General features: G+C 39.4%; 1 protein-coding gene across 1 annotated transcript in view; it reads right to left on the bottom strand.

Annotated features, from left to right (window-relative positions):
• The window catches only part of LOC150104484 (RIMS-binding protein 2-like), a 635,427-nt gene that overhangs the window by 159,855 nt on the left and 460,616 nt on the right, over window positions 1-14,956 (bottom strand). The gene's annotated exons all lie outside the window — the stretch shown is intronic.

The raw sequence follows: 14,956 nt of genomic DNA, 5'->3' as shown, positions 1-14,956 counted from the left end.
ATTCCAGTCTATCTGCTGTTGATGCTCTTCTAAATTAGAGTTGGCAGAGAAAAGGACGTCTGGAGAGGGCAGTCGCACGTGTTCTGTTGTAAGAGATATCACGTGGGTGCGCTTCGAGTCATAGTGAGACAAATTTATCGGTCTTCCCATAATACAGCTTCCCACAACTACAGATGATTTTATATACTTCTGGGAACTGAAATTGGTGATGTTTTGGCTTAGGTTGACTCAGGAAAGAATGAAGTTCAGGTAGGACAGTGAAGTAAGTTCTAATATTAAATTTTTTCATAATTTTCGCCAATTTGGGTGATAGAGAACTTGAATACAGTAATAGAATGTGTGCAATGGGGTTAGAGTTATCTTCCTGCTGAGGTTGGAGACGTGGGTATAGATGGTTAAAAATGCTTTGAGGTGAGTAGCAGTTGTTTACAACTGCTACTCAAAAAGTACTTTTAAGGTGGTTAAGTTCGATTTGAAGATCTTCTTCTTCTGAAATTAGAGATCTTGCACGATGAGCCAGAGTGATGATAATTCTGAGTTTCTGTAGAGGGAAGTGATGAAAGGAGGCATGTAAGTATCTGTCCATATGAGTTGTTTTCCAAAAAAATAGAAAATTTGAGACAATTAGGCATCCTAGTAATCTTTAAATCTAAAAAGGAGAGGACACTGTTCACCTCAAGTTCTGATGTGAATTTGATGTTTTAGTGGCTGTAGTTCAAATGATCTAGGAAGGTTTGTAAGTTCTATGGACCATATTCCCAGATAAGGAAGATGTCATCCATTTATTGAAGCCACAGTTCGGGTTTTAGTGTAGTGCTAGAAATTGCGTTTTCCTCAAAGTCTTCAAGAAAAATGTTGGCCAACACTGGAGACAAAGGGCTATCCATAGCTAAGCTGCTGGTTTGTTTAAAGATTTTTCCTTCAAATAAGAAATAGCTGGAGTTTACACAATGCATTAATAAGAAGAAAAATTTTTTGGAGAGTTTGTTTTTTAGGAGATTGAGGACTTCTTCAGTAGGAACATTTGTAAAGAGAGAAACAATATCAAAACTGATCATTCTGTCAGACTCCTTGAGTTGTAAATTTTTTACCTTAGATACAAAATCTGCACAGTTCTTGATATATGAGGAAGAATTTCCAGAGAGATGTTTCAAGGATGAAGCAAGGTATTTTGACAAGTTGTAAGTGGGTGCATCAATGCCTTCAACTAACAGTCTTAAAGGTGTGTCGCTTTGTAGATTTTTGGAAGGCCGTATAAACGGGGAATCAGGGAATGACAAGAACGGAGAGATAACCTGGTGTGTCTTGAAAGTTCCGAAGTTGACTTGAGAAGGTTAGCCCAGTTGTGAAGTTCTCTCGTAGGGTCACTTTGTAGAAGAGAGTAAGTATTAGACATTAATAATTCGTTAATCTTCGTGTGGTAACCTTGAAATTGCCTTCCAATCAAGATGTTTATTTTAAGTTTGGTATTTCATACTATCACTACTCCTTCCTTTCCTTGATCATTACTGCCCAAATATAACATCCTGTACTTATTATTTAGTAGGATTTCACATGTTTTTGGTTTTTTCATCTCAGTAATGACAATTATGTCCATGTGGTACCTTTCTGGTTCTTCTTCAAATTGGATTGTCTTTCCGTTTATAATCCTTATATTGATGATTCCCATCTTCAGTTCTTTTTCTGATGTTGGGTTTGTTTTCCTCCTTCTATATGTTGAGTTGGAGTTTATTCCAGTTTCTGACTTTTCACCCTGGTTTCTTGAAGAAAACAGTAAGAGGGAGGGGAATTGTTAAACTGGGTGATGCTACAACCAGCATAAAATCTCTTCATGTTGTATACAATTATGTGTATTTCTGGTTCCCTCATAGTTCTCATCTGTAAACAGGGGATTAATACTGAATGTGAGAATTACTGACAAATTTACCTTCTAAGTGTTGCAGGCCAAATTTTTCTAAGCATACTTGAGAAAAGGCCATGAAAAACTGTGGAATAGAAACTTGGAGAATGAGCTGGACATGTGGACAGGTATGTATTTGCAACACATATTTTGTATTTTTAATAGTTCACAGCACAAGACAGTAATAAGAAAATAATCAATCAATCAGCTAATGCCATTTATTCCCTTATAGGGAGTAAGCAAGGCCATTTTAGCTCTATCTAACTTTTGGAGACTGATGGTGAAGTTCACACTTTACTGGTAGCCAATCAGACATAGCTGGCCAAAGATTATCACTAATTATAAATTCTGATGAAGAGGCAATTGACAAGTGCTGCCATCTCATTGTACCTAACATTAGAAAAGGTGGCTATGGCAATTAAGAGAGGTGAAAGGGTGGATGAGATGATTATGATGGTAGGAACAAATGACTTGAGAGGTAATGTAAGTCGGGCAGCAAAAGATATGAGATTTTTGCTTGAGGCTGTACGGAAGAAGACAGAGAGAGAGGAAAAATAGTCTGCATGTTGCCTAGGTATGATAATGACGAGCTGAGCAGAAGAGGGGGTGATATTGAATGGCATAATAGCGAGAATGTGTGACAAGAGAGGACTGGTATATGTGGATGCTTGGAGTGCGTTTGAGGAAAGAGAGGAAATGTATGCGAGAGACCACTTACATTTGAATGAGGAAGGACGTAGGCATCTGAAGAGATTGCTGTTCTGAACCAGTCAGTGTGTCCCAGGGAGGATGATAGCAGGAGTGGACTCTTGTGGGAATGGATACTTGGGAGAAGGGAGACGACATCAGGTAACACTGAGCCCAGTGGAGTCTAGAGGGGATAATGATGGGTATAGAAACAATGGCATTTATATGCTTTATACTAATGCCAGGAGTATCCGGAATAAGGGAGAGGAATTGGTGGCGCAGATAGCATCAGCCGGCCAAAAGTTATTGGGATCACTGAGACATGGTTGACAGAAGGGGATATAATAACAGGAATAGAAGTCGCTAGGTACAGCATTTTGCATCAGGATAGGAGGGGAAAGCATGGTGGTGGTGGTGGTGGTGGGGTACTGCTTATGATAAGTGATGACCTATGTCCTCTAAGAGTGGAGGCTTTGGAAGGAAGTGAGACAAATGATTTTGAGAGCATATGGTGTGAGGTAGAGGTAGACAAGACAGGGTATTTAGTGGGGTGTTGCTACAGACCCAGGAGCACAGAGGATGGGGACCAGGATATGTTTAGACAGTTAAGTTTGGCAAGTTCAAGAAGAATGACTGTTCTGGGAATTTTTCACTACAGTAGTATAAATTGGAGAGAGGAAGATGCATGCAGCAATAGGGAAATGGAATTTCTAGAATTCTTGAGGGACAAATGTCTTGTTCCCTCTGTAACAGAGGGAACAAGAGGTTCAAGAGTTTTGGATTTGGTTATAGCATCAAAAGAGTTGATAATAACTGAGATGATTTTTCCCACCAGTTGGAGAGAGTGACTATATGGTTTTGACTTGGAAAATGAATAGACATGCAGGAGTATCAAAGAGACAGGAACTTATGTGGAATTATAAAGCAGGTGATTATAATAGTCTTAGACTTCAACTTCGGGAAGTTTCATGGAGGGAGGAATTGGCAGGCCGGGATATCATCAGTGCATGGGAAATTATGAAAGAATATTTGTTAGCAGCAATGGTAAGTTGCATACCACGAGTGAAGAAGAGGAGACAATGTGGAGTAAAGTGGATGACAAACAATATTAAACAGGAATTGCATGCGAAAAAGAGGCTATGGAAGAGATATAAGGAGACAGGTGAAGAGAAGATGCATGAAGAATATAAGACACAGGCCAGAAGAGTGACTAGTGCGGTAAGGAAAGCGAAACTGGAATGTCCGAGGAGATTGGCCCTAAGAGCCAAAGAAAATCCTAGGGAATTTTTTAGCTATGTGGCCAGCAGAAGGAGAAATTACTGTGGAAGAATGATACTGCGGAATGAAAATGGGAATAGAGTGACTGATGCAGAGGACATAGTGGAATTGTTCAATGACCACTTTATTGGAGTATTTCATCCTGGAGGAGTCAGTTTTAATGCTAGAGAGATAGGGCAGGTTCAAGGTTTAGAGGTACAGGAGGAGAGTGTTTTTCAGATACTGAGTACTCTGGATGTCAGTAAAGCTGTGGGACTGGATGGTATTTCACCAAGAGTTTTGAGAGAATGTGCTAGGGAACTGACAGTGCCTTTAACCTGACTTTTCAATGAAAGTCTGGCTGTGGGAAAGGTGCCCAGGGAATGGAAGGAAGGTAAGATAGTGCCATTGCATAAGGGTGGTAACAGACTGGAAGTGTCTAATTATAGGCCAGTCTGTGTGTCATCAGTAGTTGTTAAGATCTTGGAGAAAGTAGTGAGGGACCGTATACAGCATTGGGCAGATGAGGGTAATGTTATCTGTGAGTGTCAACATGGATTTGTGAAAGGGCACTCTTGTTTTAGCAATATGCTAGCCTTATAATAAAGTTACAAGAACATTAGATGAGGGAAAGGCATATACTGCAATTTTCTTAGACTTAGCGAAGGCATTTGACAGGGTGCCACATGATAAGCTGATATTCAAGTTGCAGCACATGGGTCTGGATGTCAGATAGGTCAACTGGATTCAGGATTGGCTGTCTGATAGGTATTATTATTATTATTATTATTATTATTATTTCGGGCTACTCCAGGGAGTCCTTAGACTCATCGAGGGAGGCCCTAAACATCATGTCCACACAACTATTCGACATTCTCACAGTATCTATCATACCTTGCCTTGAACTCGCTCACTGTCATAGCACCCACAACAGACTCTGGCAGCTTATTCCACTCATTTACCACTCTAAAAGTAAAGAACCCAGCTCTAACACCTCTGCTAACCACACTCTTGCCCAGCTTCCATAGTTGTCCCCCTAGTCCTCCAACCACCAGTCCTGATCTCAAAAATATCCTCTGAATTAATCCTATAGAATCCTTTTAGAAATTCGAATGTCTCAATCATATCTTCCCTTTTCCGCCTATCAACCAATTTTTGCAACCCACAAATCGTCAACCTGTTCTCATAAGGTTCATTCCACAGACCTGCTATCATCTTGGTTACGTGTCTCTGGATCCTCTCCACCTCCTCCCCATCAAGAAGGAACCGAGGTGACCAAATCTGGGCACAGTAGTCGAGATGAGGTCTAATCAGGGCTCGGTACAGAGGTACAATAACTTGCTTGTCTCTGCTCATCAAGGTATTTTTCAACAACCAAGTGAGTTGATGAGCTGATTTAGCTACTTTTGCAATGTGCCCCCTAAACTTCATCTCCCTATCCACCAACACTCCCAAGTCCCTGGCCTCATCAATCTCTTGGAGCACAGTTCCATCAATGTGGTATACTGCTGCAATTCTTTTCACCCCAAAATGCACAACCTTACATTTTGTCACATTAAATTGACATCCATTCTCCTTAGCCCAGAACTCCAATCTATCTAAGTCATCCTGCAAGAGACTTTGACATCTTCTGCATTCACTATCATCCTACCCAACTTTGCATCATCAGCAAACAAATGAATTGTTCCACTTAGATCCTTCCCTATATCGTTAATGAACAAATTAAATAGCAGTGGTCCAAGAACAGAACCCTGCAGCACCCCACTAGTCACAGGCCGTCTTTTGGACTCCACTCCTGAATAAACTACTCTTTGATATCTCTCTATCAACCACACACCTATCCATCTCACCAACCCTATATCCATTCCCATATGTTGTAGTTTACGGATTAGAATTCCATGTGGTGTCCTGTCAAACGCTTTTCCCAGGTCCAGCAGTATCACTGTAAACCCATTTCCCTTATCCAGTTCTGCCGTCACCTTGTTATAAAACTTGAGCAAGTTACCGAGGCATGATCTGCCCTTCACAAAGCCATGCTGTCCCCTGTACAGTATCTCATTTTCATCAATCTATTCCTGTATTTTTCCCTTGACTACTTTCTCCAAGACCTTGATAACGACTCCTGATATGCTGATCGGTCGGTAATTTGCTACCATAGTCTTGGATCCTCCTTTATGCAGTGAAACTATTTTCCCCTCTTTCCACGCCTTCGGGACTAAACCAGACCCGAGACTCAGATTAAACAACATGGTCACGGGCACTGATAATTCGTTAGCCGCTACACGCAAGACCCGTGCCGGTATACCATCCAATCCCACAGATGTATTCACATTAAGGGTCTATAATAGACTATTCACCTCCACTTCCTTCATCACAATTCCCGTATAAACTAATGGTTCCTTTATTTTTTCAATGTCACCACCTGGATGATATACTTTTGCAAAGTGCGCGCTCAGTAACTCCACTATATCGACTGGTTCAGTGACCTCCTTACCATCGTCATTCCTTAAAATCATTTTGCCATGTACAGTTTTTTTCTTGCTTGCAGCATATTGAAAGAACTGTTTGGGATTCTCTTTTGCTTGCATAGCTAGTTTCTTTTCATAATCGGCTTTTGCTGTTTTTACCACACTCATTACCCTTGTGGCCTGCACTTTATACCGTTCGTGTGCCTGCAGGTCACCCCTTTCTTTAAATTCCCTCCACAGTTGTTTCTTTTTTTTGCAGCTCAAGCTTAATGGTGTTATTCATCCATTTAACCCCTACTTATTATTATTATTATTATTATTATTTTGACACCTCCAGGGAGTCCAAAGACTCATCGAGGGAGAGTGTGCCGACAGCATCGAATGATTGGCTCCCTTCCAACTACTAACCGCGCTCAAACTTACTTAACTGAGCCATTAGTAGCAGAGGCTCTACCAATCGACCAACCTTTGCCGGCACTTGTTTTACTTGTTTTACTATTCGGACTCTAGGTATACAATCAGCCATAACCTTCTGTAAATGCTCCTTGACCACTTCCCATGCTCTATCAACGTCCAGCCCTTGCAGTTGTACATGCCATGGCACTGATCCAAGCAATCTCCTAAGCTTGTCAAACTTGCCAGCACGGTAATTCCACATATACCCTGTCTTAATCAAAAATTCCACACCTTTAGCCACCTCCCAGGTCAAGACCTTATGATCACTCTCACCAATAGGTGGCAACATGGTCATATTCATTACAGTCAAATTGTGAGATGCTATTACCAGGACAAGCACTCTCACACCCCTAGTATTTTCAATTACATGCTGTCTCAGATAGTTATCCCTTAATAATTGAATAAAATCCATTTCCTTCCTCATATGTGTCCTCTCCTCCTTCCAATCAATGTTACTATAGTTGAAATCCCCCATAATAATTACCCTCCTTCCACTCATTTCATCAATTTGTTTATGCATATTATCTCCACCATCTATTCCATCACCTGGTCTATAGCAGCACCCAACTGTATATTTTATTATGCCAGTCTCAATCTCACACCAAATAGCCTCAAATGAGCTCCTTTCACTATCCTGCAACACAACTTCAATTCTCCTTGGCTGCAGTTCATCAGCTATCTTCAATAACACCCCTCCCCCCATTTTATTCTCTCTGTCCCTCCTAAACACATTATAACCTACACATTCTATCCCACTAACTATATCATCTTCCATCAGCCATGTTTCACTAATGCCAATAACCTGTGGCCAGGAAGAGCCAATCAAGGCCAAAAATTCTTCCTTCTTGTTCCTAATACTCCTGGCATTAGTATCAGAGAGTTGTGTATGGTGGAGTAGATTCAAGGAGGCAGAGGATTACAAGTGGGGTCCCACAGGGCTCAGTATTAGGACCTATATTGTTTAACCTTTATATCAATGGCATTGCCAGTTTTTTGCACCATTGCGGATGATGTGAAGCTGGGAAGGGTTATTAGTAATAGTGCAGATATGATAGCCCTGTAAGAGGATTTGAATAAGCTAGATAGATGGGCAAATGAATGGGGGTGTCGATTTAATGCAGCAAAATGTAAGGTCTTCAGGTTTGGGACACATCGATGGGATGCTGCATACTCTATGGGAGGAGTTAAACTAGAGGAAGTAGGGGAGACAAGAGATCTGGGGTTGATGATTGATAGAAACCTGAAGTTTAGGGGACATATTGCAAAGGTGGTGAAGGTAACTCAGAGGATTGCTGCTATTATGAGAAGGACACTGACCTGCAGAGATAAGAGGGTTATCATTCCGTTGTATAAGTCTCTGATCAGACCACACTTGGACTATTGTTCTCAGATTTGGTTCCCAGGATTTGAAGGGGATAAATTAACTGTGGAAAGGGTACAGAGATGGATGACAAAGATGGTTTCAGAACTGTACAATTTTGGTTATGAGGATCGGCTGAGGGAATGTGGACTGCAGAGTTTGGTGGATAGAAGGAGAGGTGATATGATTGAGACTTTTAAACTGTTGAGAGGTGGTTACAGGGTTGACACTGGGAAGTTCTTTCGCTTGGTTGAACGGTGGGAGGGAGTGATGACAAGAGGCCATCCCTGGAAGTTACGAAAGGAAACTGTGAGCAAAAGGATGAGCATTGGTTTCTTTGCATGGAGGATGGTTGAACCGTGGAATGTATTGCCTGATGGAGTGGTGAGAGCGAGAACGGCCAATGAGTTTAAGTAGTAGTATGATAGACTTTGTGTTTCTTAGGGGGGAGGACCTCCCCTTGATGAGTCTTGACACACTTTGTGTTTCTTAGGAAGGACCTCCCACGATGAGTCTTTTGACTCCATGGAGGCCTGAATAATAATAATAATAATAATAATAATAATAATTAACATAGTATGTCATTGTCTGAAATAGTGTGAGTTCTGCAGTTGATTTTCTTGAGTTTATTGGATGAAAAACTCCAAGTTTCAAGGAAAAATAAAATTGACTAACTCAACAAGAATTAGTCGAAGAAAGGCTTATTAAAAAAAGTTCCTCTAGTCGGCAACTAGAATTGAACTTAAGTTTTTCTTTGGTCAGCCTAGTGCAGACAATGCAAACATCACTTTCACTGAGCTACATAGGTCCTTATAAGAAAATAAATAATATAATTATTTACTTAGCTGCTGTTATTTCACCGGTTTTATACCTAGTATCTTCTGAGCACAATACCATAGCCCCCCCCTTATCTGTAGGTTTGCTTTCCATGGTTTCAGTTATCCACGATCAACCCTGGTCTGAAAATATTAAATGGAAAATTCCAGAAATACACAATTTATAATTACATAGGCAAAGTGGATACTAGATCCAACATTATTTCAACCTCGAATGTTAGTAGAAAGTATGAAAGTTTCATAAGTTGACCTGAGAGCTTATGAGAATACAATCCTCATCATCCCTGAAGTACAAGCTACGGGAACTCAGGGATGCTGAGGATTGTATTCTGTATAAGTCTCCATCGTTCTGAGTAACATGATGAAATCTCACATGGTCCCACCCAGGATGTGAATCACCCTTTTGTTCAGCATATCCATGCTGTACTGTATATACTACCCACCTGTTAGTCACTTAGTAGTCATCCAAAAATATTAAATGGAAAATTCCAGAAATAAACAATTCATAAGGCATTGCATGCCGTTCTGAGTAGTTGTCAATTATGAGATCAGCATGTCGCAGCATTGTGGTTCTTGGGTTGAAGTAACCCTTATTTTACTTAATAAAAGGTAAAATAATGGTTACTTATTTATATAAAAAGGCATCTTTTTCCAGAATAAACCAGTTTCATCCATGTTAGATATTTGTTGATTAGTGCATCTTTGATTAATTTTTTTGAAACTTCAGGATATTTAAATGAGGCATCCTCATTTGCACTGGCTACCTCACCAGTAATTTTAACATCATGCAGCTGAACTCAATTTTTAAATTGATCAAACCAACACTTTCATTAAATGTTTCTTCTACTTTGCTTTTTTTTTTCTTTTACTCTCTTAAACAAATTTAAAACTTTTGTCTTAATGGCTAATCTGAGATGTTTTTAACTGCAATCTCCAATCCATACAGTTAAAAGTTGCTCTATTTCTATCATAACACATCTATTTCTTGTAAATGTTTGCAAACCACAAAAAGCTGATGCAACTTTACGTTTCTTTTATTTCCCCTGCATGTTTTATAATATGGTTTCTTTGCATGGAGGATGGTTGAACCATGGAATGCATTGCCTGATGGAGTGGTGAGAGTGAGAACGGTCAATGAATTTAAGGAGTGGTATGATAGACTTTGTGTTTCTTAGGTGGGGATCTCCCCTCGATGAGTCTTGACAGACTTTATGTTCTTAGGAAGGACCTCCCACGATGAGTCTTTTGACTCCATGGAAGCCTGAATAATAATAATAATAATAATATTCTACACTGTAGATTCAGGCATTCTGACATCTTGTCCTATTTTAAAGTTGAAATGACCATGTTCATGTCATTCAGTCACAACAAATTTTTGCTCTAATTTAATAATGAAACTTCTTTTTTGCACTCATAATGTTTTTATCTGAAAGAATGTTTTGTCCATTTTGCTAAGGGCACTTTTTAAAAATGATTAAAACAAATCATGAAAACTTACATATAGTCTGAGGTAGCAGCATCTAAAACCATAACGGTAACTTGAACTGTGAATGTACTAACCTTGCATTAACTGAATTTTGGTTTGCATTAAAAGCACCTTTGTATCATTGTACAATTTACACTAAATTGAATATTGCATTATTTGAACTTACATTAATTGCGACCTAGCTGTACATGCCGGCCTGGTTGGCCGAGTGGTTAGCGTATCTGCTCTCCAGCCAAAAGGCTGCGGGTTCGAATCCCGCCATGGCCATGGATGTTTGTGATTGCCTGTGAAAAATACTAGTGGTGGTGGGCAGAAGATGCCGTTGGTGTAGTTAGTTGGTGGATTGAATGGTGGAGACGGAGAGCTGTAGACTAGGTGCCCTCCCTCAATGAGTCTTTGGACTCCTTGGAGGCATTGCATAATAATAATTTAGAGATAAAAAATACTGTTAGTGGAGGTAATAGTGGTGGATGGCATTGTTTTGATGGTAGTAATGTCATGGTGGTAAGGTGAGATTATGAGTTGTGTACAGTGGAGTAGAGTGACCTCCCACAATGAAACCTTGGACTCCTTGGAAGTGTCATGTAATAATAATAATAATACGTGGGTCTGTTGCTGTTTAATTTATTATTATTATTATTATTATTATTCAGGCCTCCATGGAGTCAAAAGACTCATCGTGGGAGGTCCTTCCTAAGAACATGAAGTCTGTCAAGGGGAGGTCCCCCCTAAGAAACACAAAGTCTATCATACCACTCCTTAAACTCATTGACCGTTCTCGCTCTCACCACTCCATCAGGCAATGCATTCCACGGTTCAACCACCCTCCATGCAAAGAAACCACTCCTCACCCTCTTGCTCACAGTTTCCTTTCGTAACTTCCAGGGATGGCCTCTTGTCATCACTCCCTCCCGCTGTTCAACCAAGCAAAAGAACTCCCTAGTGTCAATCCTGTAACCACCTGTTTAATATTCAGTTTTCAGCTGATAATGCAAAACTAGAAAAAACAATTGTTAATGAAGATGATATACAGATCTTTCAGGATGACTAAAGAGACTGGTAGCACAAGCAAAGGATACTGGCTATAGACTATTTTCCATTGACCGGTCTCTATGACAGTTCTATGGAAAATGCTCCCTGTGAGCATAGATTGAAGGTTTGCAGGTATCAAAGGCTTGACATACAAAAAGATGGGATATGACAAAAATATTCAAGTTATTAATGAGGTTGTACAGGATTGACACAGATGACTTTTTTTCAGTACATGGCAATTGTGTAAGAGATGGTGAGAAAGAACTAGAATTTTTGTTGGAAGATGGTGACTGGCTTAATAGAAGTGGTCGTAAGTGTTCTGTTGGTAAATGAGTTCAAGAAGTATAACAGGTATTGAATAATAAATAATGGTTAATAGAGGCCTCCAGTAAAATGATTCTTTGACTCTATGGAGATGACAAAGAAAATAATAATAAACTCTTGTAGGAGTGCTAGAGTAAATCTTAAAACACCACACACACACACACACACACACACACACATGCACACACAGGCTGTGTGTGTTTTAAGAGTCTGATAAAAGCAATTTAGAACCAACAGTACTTTATGTTACCAGGCAGTCACCTTCACACCTCAGTGCTGCTTAACTCAGACAAAGGAGACAGTGAAAATGGATCTTTTCTTCTTTTTTTTTTTTCTCTGCATGGGCTCATCAGATTCTAGGTATAGAAATGATTTTCCCATTTTTCTACATAGCTCTCTCCTTATGTATAATCCCCTCCTTTTTCTATACTCTGAACTCACATCCTAATATTGCAGTGTAGTGTTTCAGTTGGCTGGCTACTCTAGGCAGACGGCTTTGCTAAATAATCAATATATTCAAATTACTTTGATTTATATTATAAAAAGAAAGAATTGTCATAATCCATGGAGAGTCACCCACAAGCAATGCAGCCACTACAGTAAGATAATAATATGTATTTCCACGTTAATTAATTGGCTAGCCTTTCTAAAATGATGTAGAGACATCAACTTGATACCTAACTGCATTAACTTAAAAGGAAGTTTACTTGAGTCAGAGCACTCCATATTTATGCCCATATGAAAAAAAGCTATGTTGAGAGAACAAATCCATGAGGTCCACAAAAATCTACCAATTACCCCAAACAACGTTCGGCAACTAAAATTAAAGCTATTAAGCTACATAAATCCCAGTATTTGGGATATTCTAGATAGGATCACAGACAACTCGGCAAAGCATGCATTATGTAAAAACAAAGCAAAACTAAGAATGAAGTTCCAAAGACTGAAACAACAAATCAACGGACAATCCAGATGCCATGCACAAAGGAGCAGTCAATCACAAACAGCAAAGTAAGGCGCAACCAACCACCAATAGACCATAGCTAAGTTATCAACACATCTAGCTACAATCTTAAAGAAGGAGAACTCTCGCTTCTGCTAAAAGGCTTAACCATGCTATTACACTAAGGTCAGTGAACAAACTAGACTTCATATACCATATTCATATACCAAGCATCTCCGTAGCGCAACTGGAAGAACGATGGTACGTTGCGCCCTTCGATTGGAAAAGGCCTAAGTTCGATTTTCGTCATGACAAGGGGAATCTTTATATGGACTTTTTCAATTGAAGGTGAGTTAGCCAATCTCATATGGAGGTTGCAGGGTTTTTTCTCCCGGACTCGGGTTTTTCATCCCGCATACAGACAAATTGGCCCTTCAGAACACATGCAATTTACAGACAAAAAATACTAGTTGTGGTGGTAGGTGGTAGATAGCGTTAATGGAAATGATTGGTAGTAGATGTTCGGTATAGTGGTGGAGATGGAAAGTTGTACAGTAGATGTCCTCCTGCGATGAGTCTTCGGACTCCTTGGAGGTGTCATGAATAATAATAAATTATAATAAATAAATTAATATTGAAAGAGGTCTAAAATCTCTTTCCCCTACAATACAGCCAATAAAATATGGATGGAAACATCCAACATACTAAATTCTAATAAACAGCTAAGTTGCAATTTAAATAAAGCAGAAAAATTTAACCAAAGCAGTTGTTCTTGATCGGACAGCATACCTTGGAAAAAGGAACTATTTGGTATCTGACCACAACATATACCAATTGGTTAACTATAATCCTACAAATTATATCAAAAAGAAAACAACAGCATTAATCAAGTCAATGATCACATGGTCAGAGGAAACAATTAAAAAGCTATTACCGCATTAAGTCCGTGCTCCCAGAATTTATGGCCTGCCTAAAATACACAAAACAAACACACCACTATGACCGATAGTTGAAGGAATCGACAGCTTCAATATATCGCTTAGCCAAGAAAACTAGTAGGGGGAATTATCTATTCCCCCTACTAGTTTTCTTGTGTGAAGGGGGAATCACCTATCGACTCAAGGAGTCGGTAGGTGATTCCCCCTTCTATATAAAAAATACACAACATTTTATAAACAAAATTAGAAACATCACACTCAATGACAAAGATTTATTAGTCAGCTCTAACATAACTGCCTCTCATACTAAACATATTTCTGCCCAATATCATGACCATCTTTGCCCATTTACTTCACTCCAGAAATTTCACATGCCACGGACTCACCACTTTTTTCCCAAATAGCTAACTTTCACATGGAAGACTTCGAGCAATGAGCTCTAGATTCAGCAATTCTAAAGTCCAAAGTCTGGCTCAGATATGTCGATGATATTTTCCCCATTTGGCTCCATGGCCACGAAACATTGAATACATTCCTAAGCCATCAGAACAAACAACACAAACATATCCAATTTAACATCAAGATTGAAAATGATAACTCTCTTCTTTTTCTAGACACACTTGTCACACATCTTCCCTCAGGCTGCCTTTCATTCACGATCTACTGAAAACTTACACACACACACACACACACACACACACACAAGCCAATACATACCACCGTCCAACACAAAAACTAGAGTCATCAGCACTCTCAAACATAGTCCTAACAATTTGCTCCAATGAGCAGGTCATGAACAAAGAACATGTGAAATTATTACCCAAACATTTATAAAAAATGGCTACAATAAAAAAACAGTTCACGCAATCCTCCACAAAAATACCACTAAATGCAAAAAAGATTACAAGAATGCCATAGCCATATGATACATTAGGAGCATATCAGAAAAAATAGATAGAACACTACATAAATACAATATTAAGACACCCTTCAAACCTGCAAAATTAAGAAATTTACTCAACTCATCCAAAGATCTTCTTCCATACCTTGCCCACCCAAAGGTATAAAAATCAGTGCACCTGCAACCTATCCTACATAGGGGAAACAGGGCGCACCATCCCAATAAGAAAGGATGAATATGAAGGCCACATTAAATACCTCCACTATGTAAAACAGGCATGTCAGACCATGCACTTCAAACATGCCACAGAATCAACTGGAAAGGCATCTGAATCTAAACAAGAATGATGGATTAGTAATTCCATAAAT

This window comes from Typopeltis vanoorti, chromosome 7, assembly GCF_054136105.1.
Source record: "Typopeltis vanoorti isolate ZY-2024b chromosome 7, IOZ_Tvanoo_1.0, whole genome shotgun sequence".
NCBI classification, from domain to species: Eukaryota; Metazoa; Arthropoda; class Arachnida; order Uropygi; family Thelyphonidae; genus Typopeltis; species Typopeltis vanoorti.
This window is presented reverse-complemented; position numbering and strand designations above follow the sequence as displayed.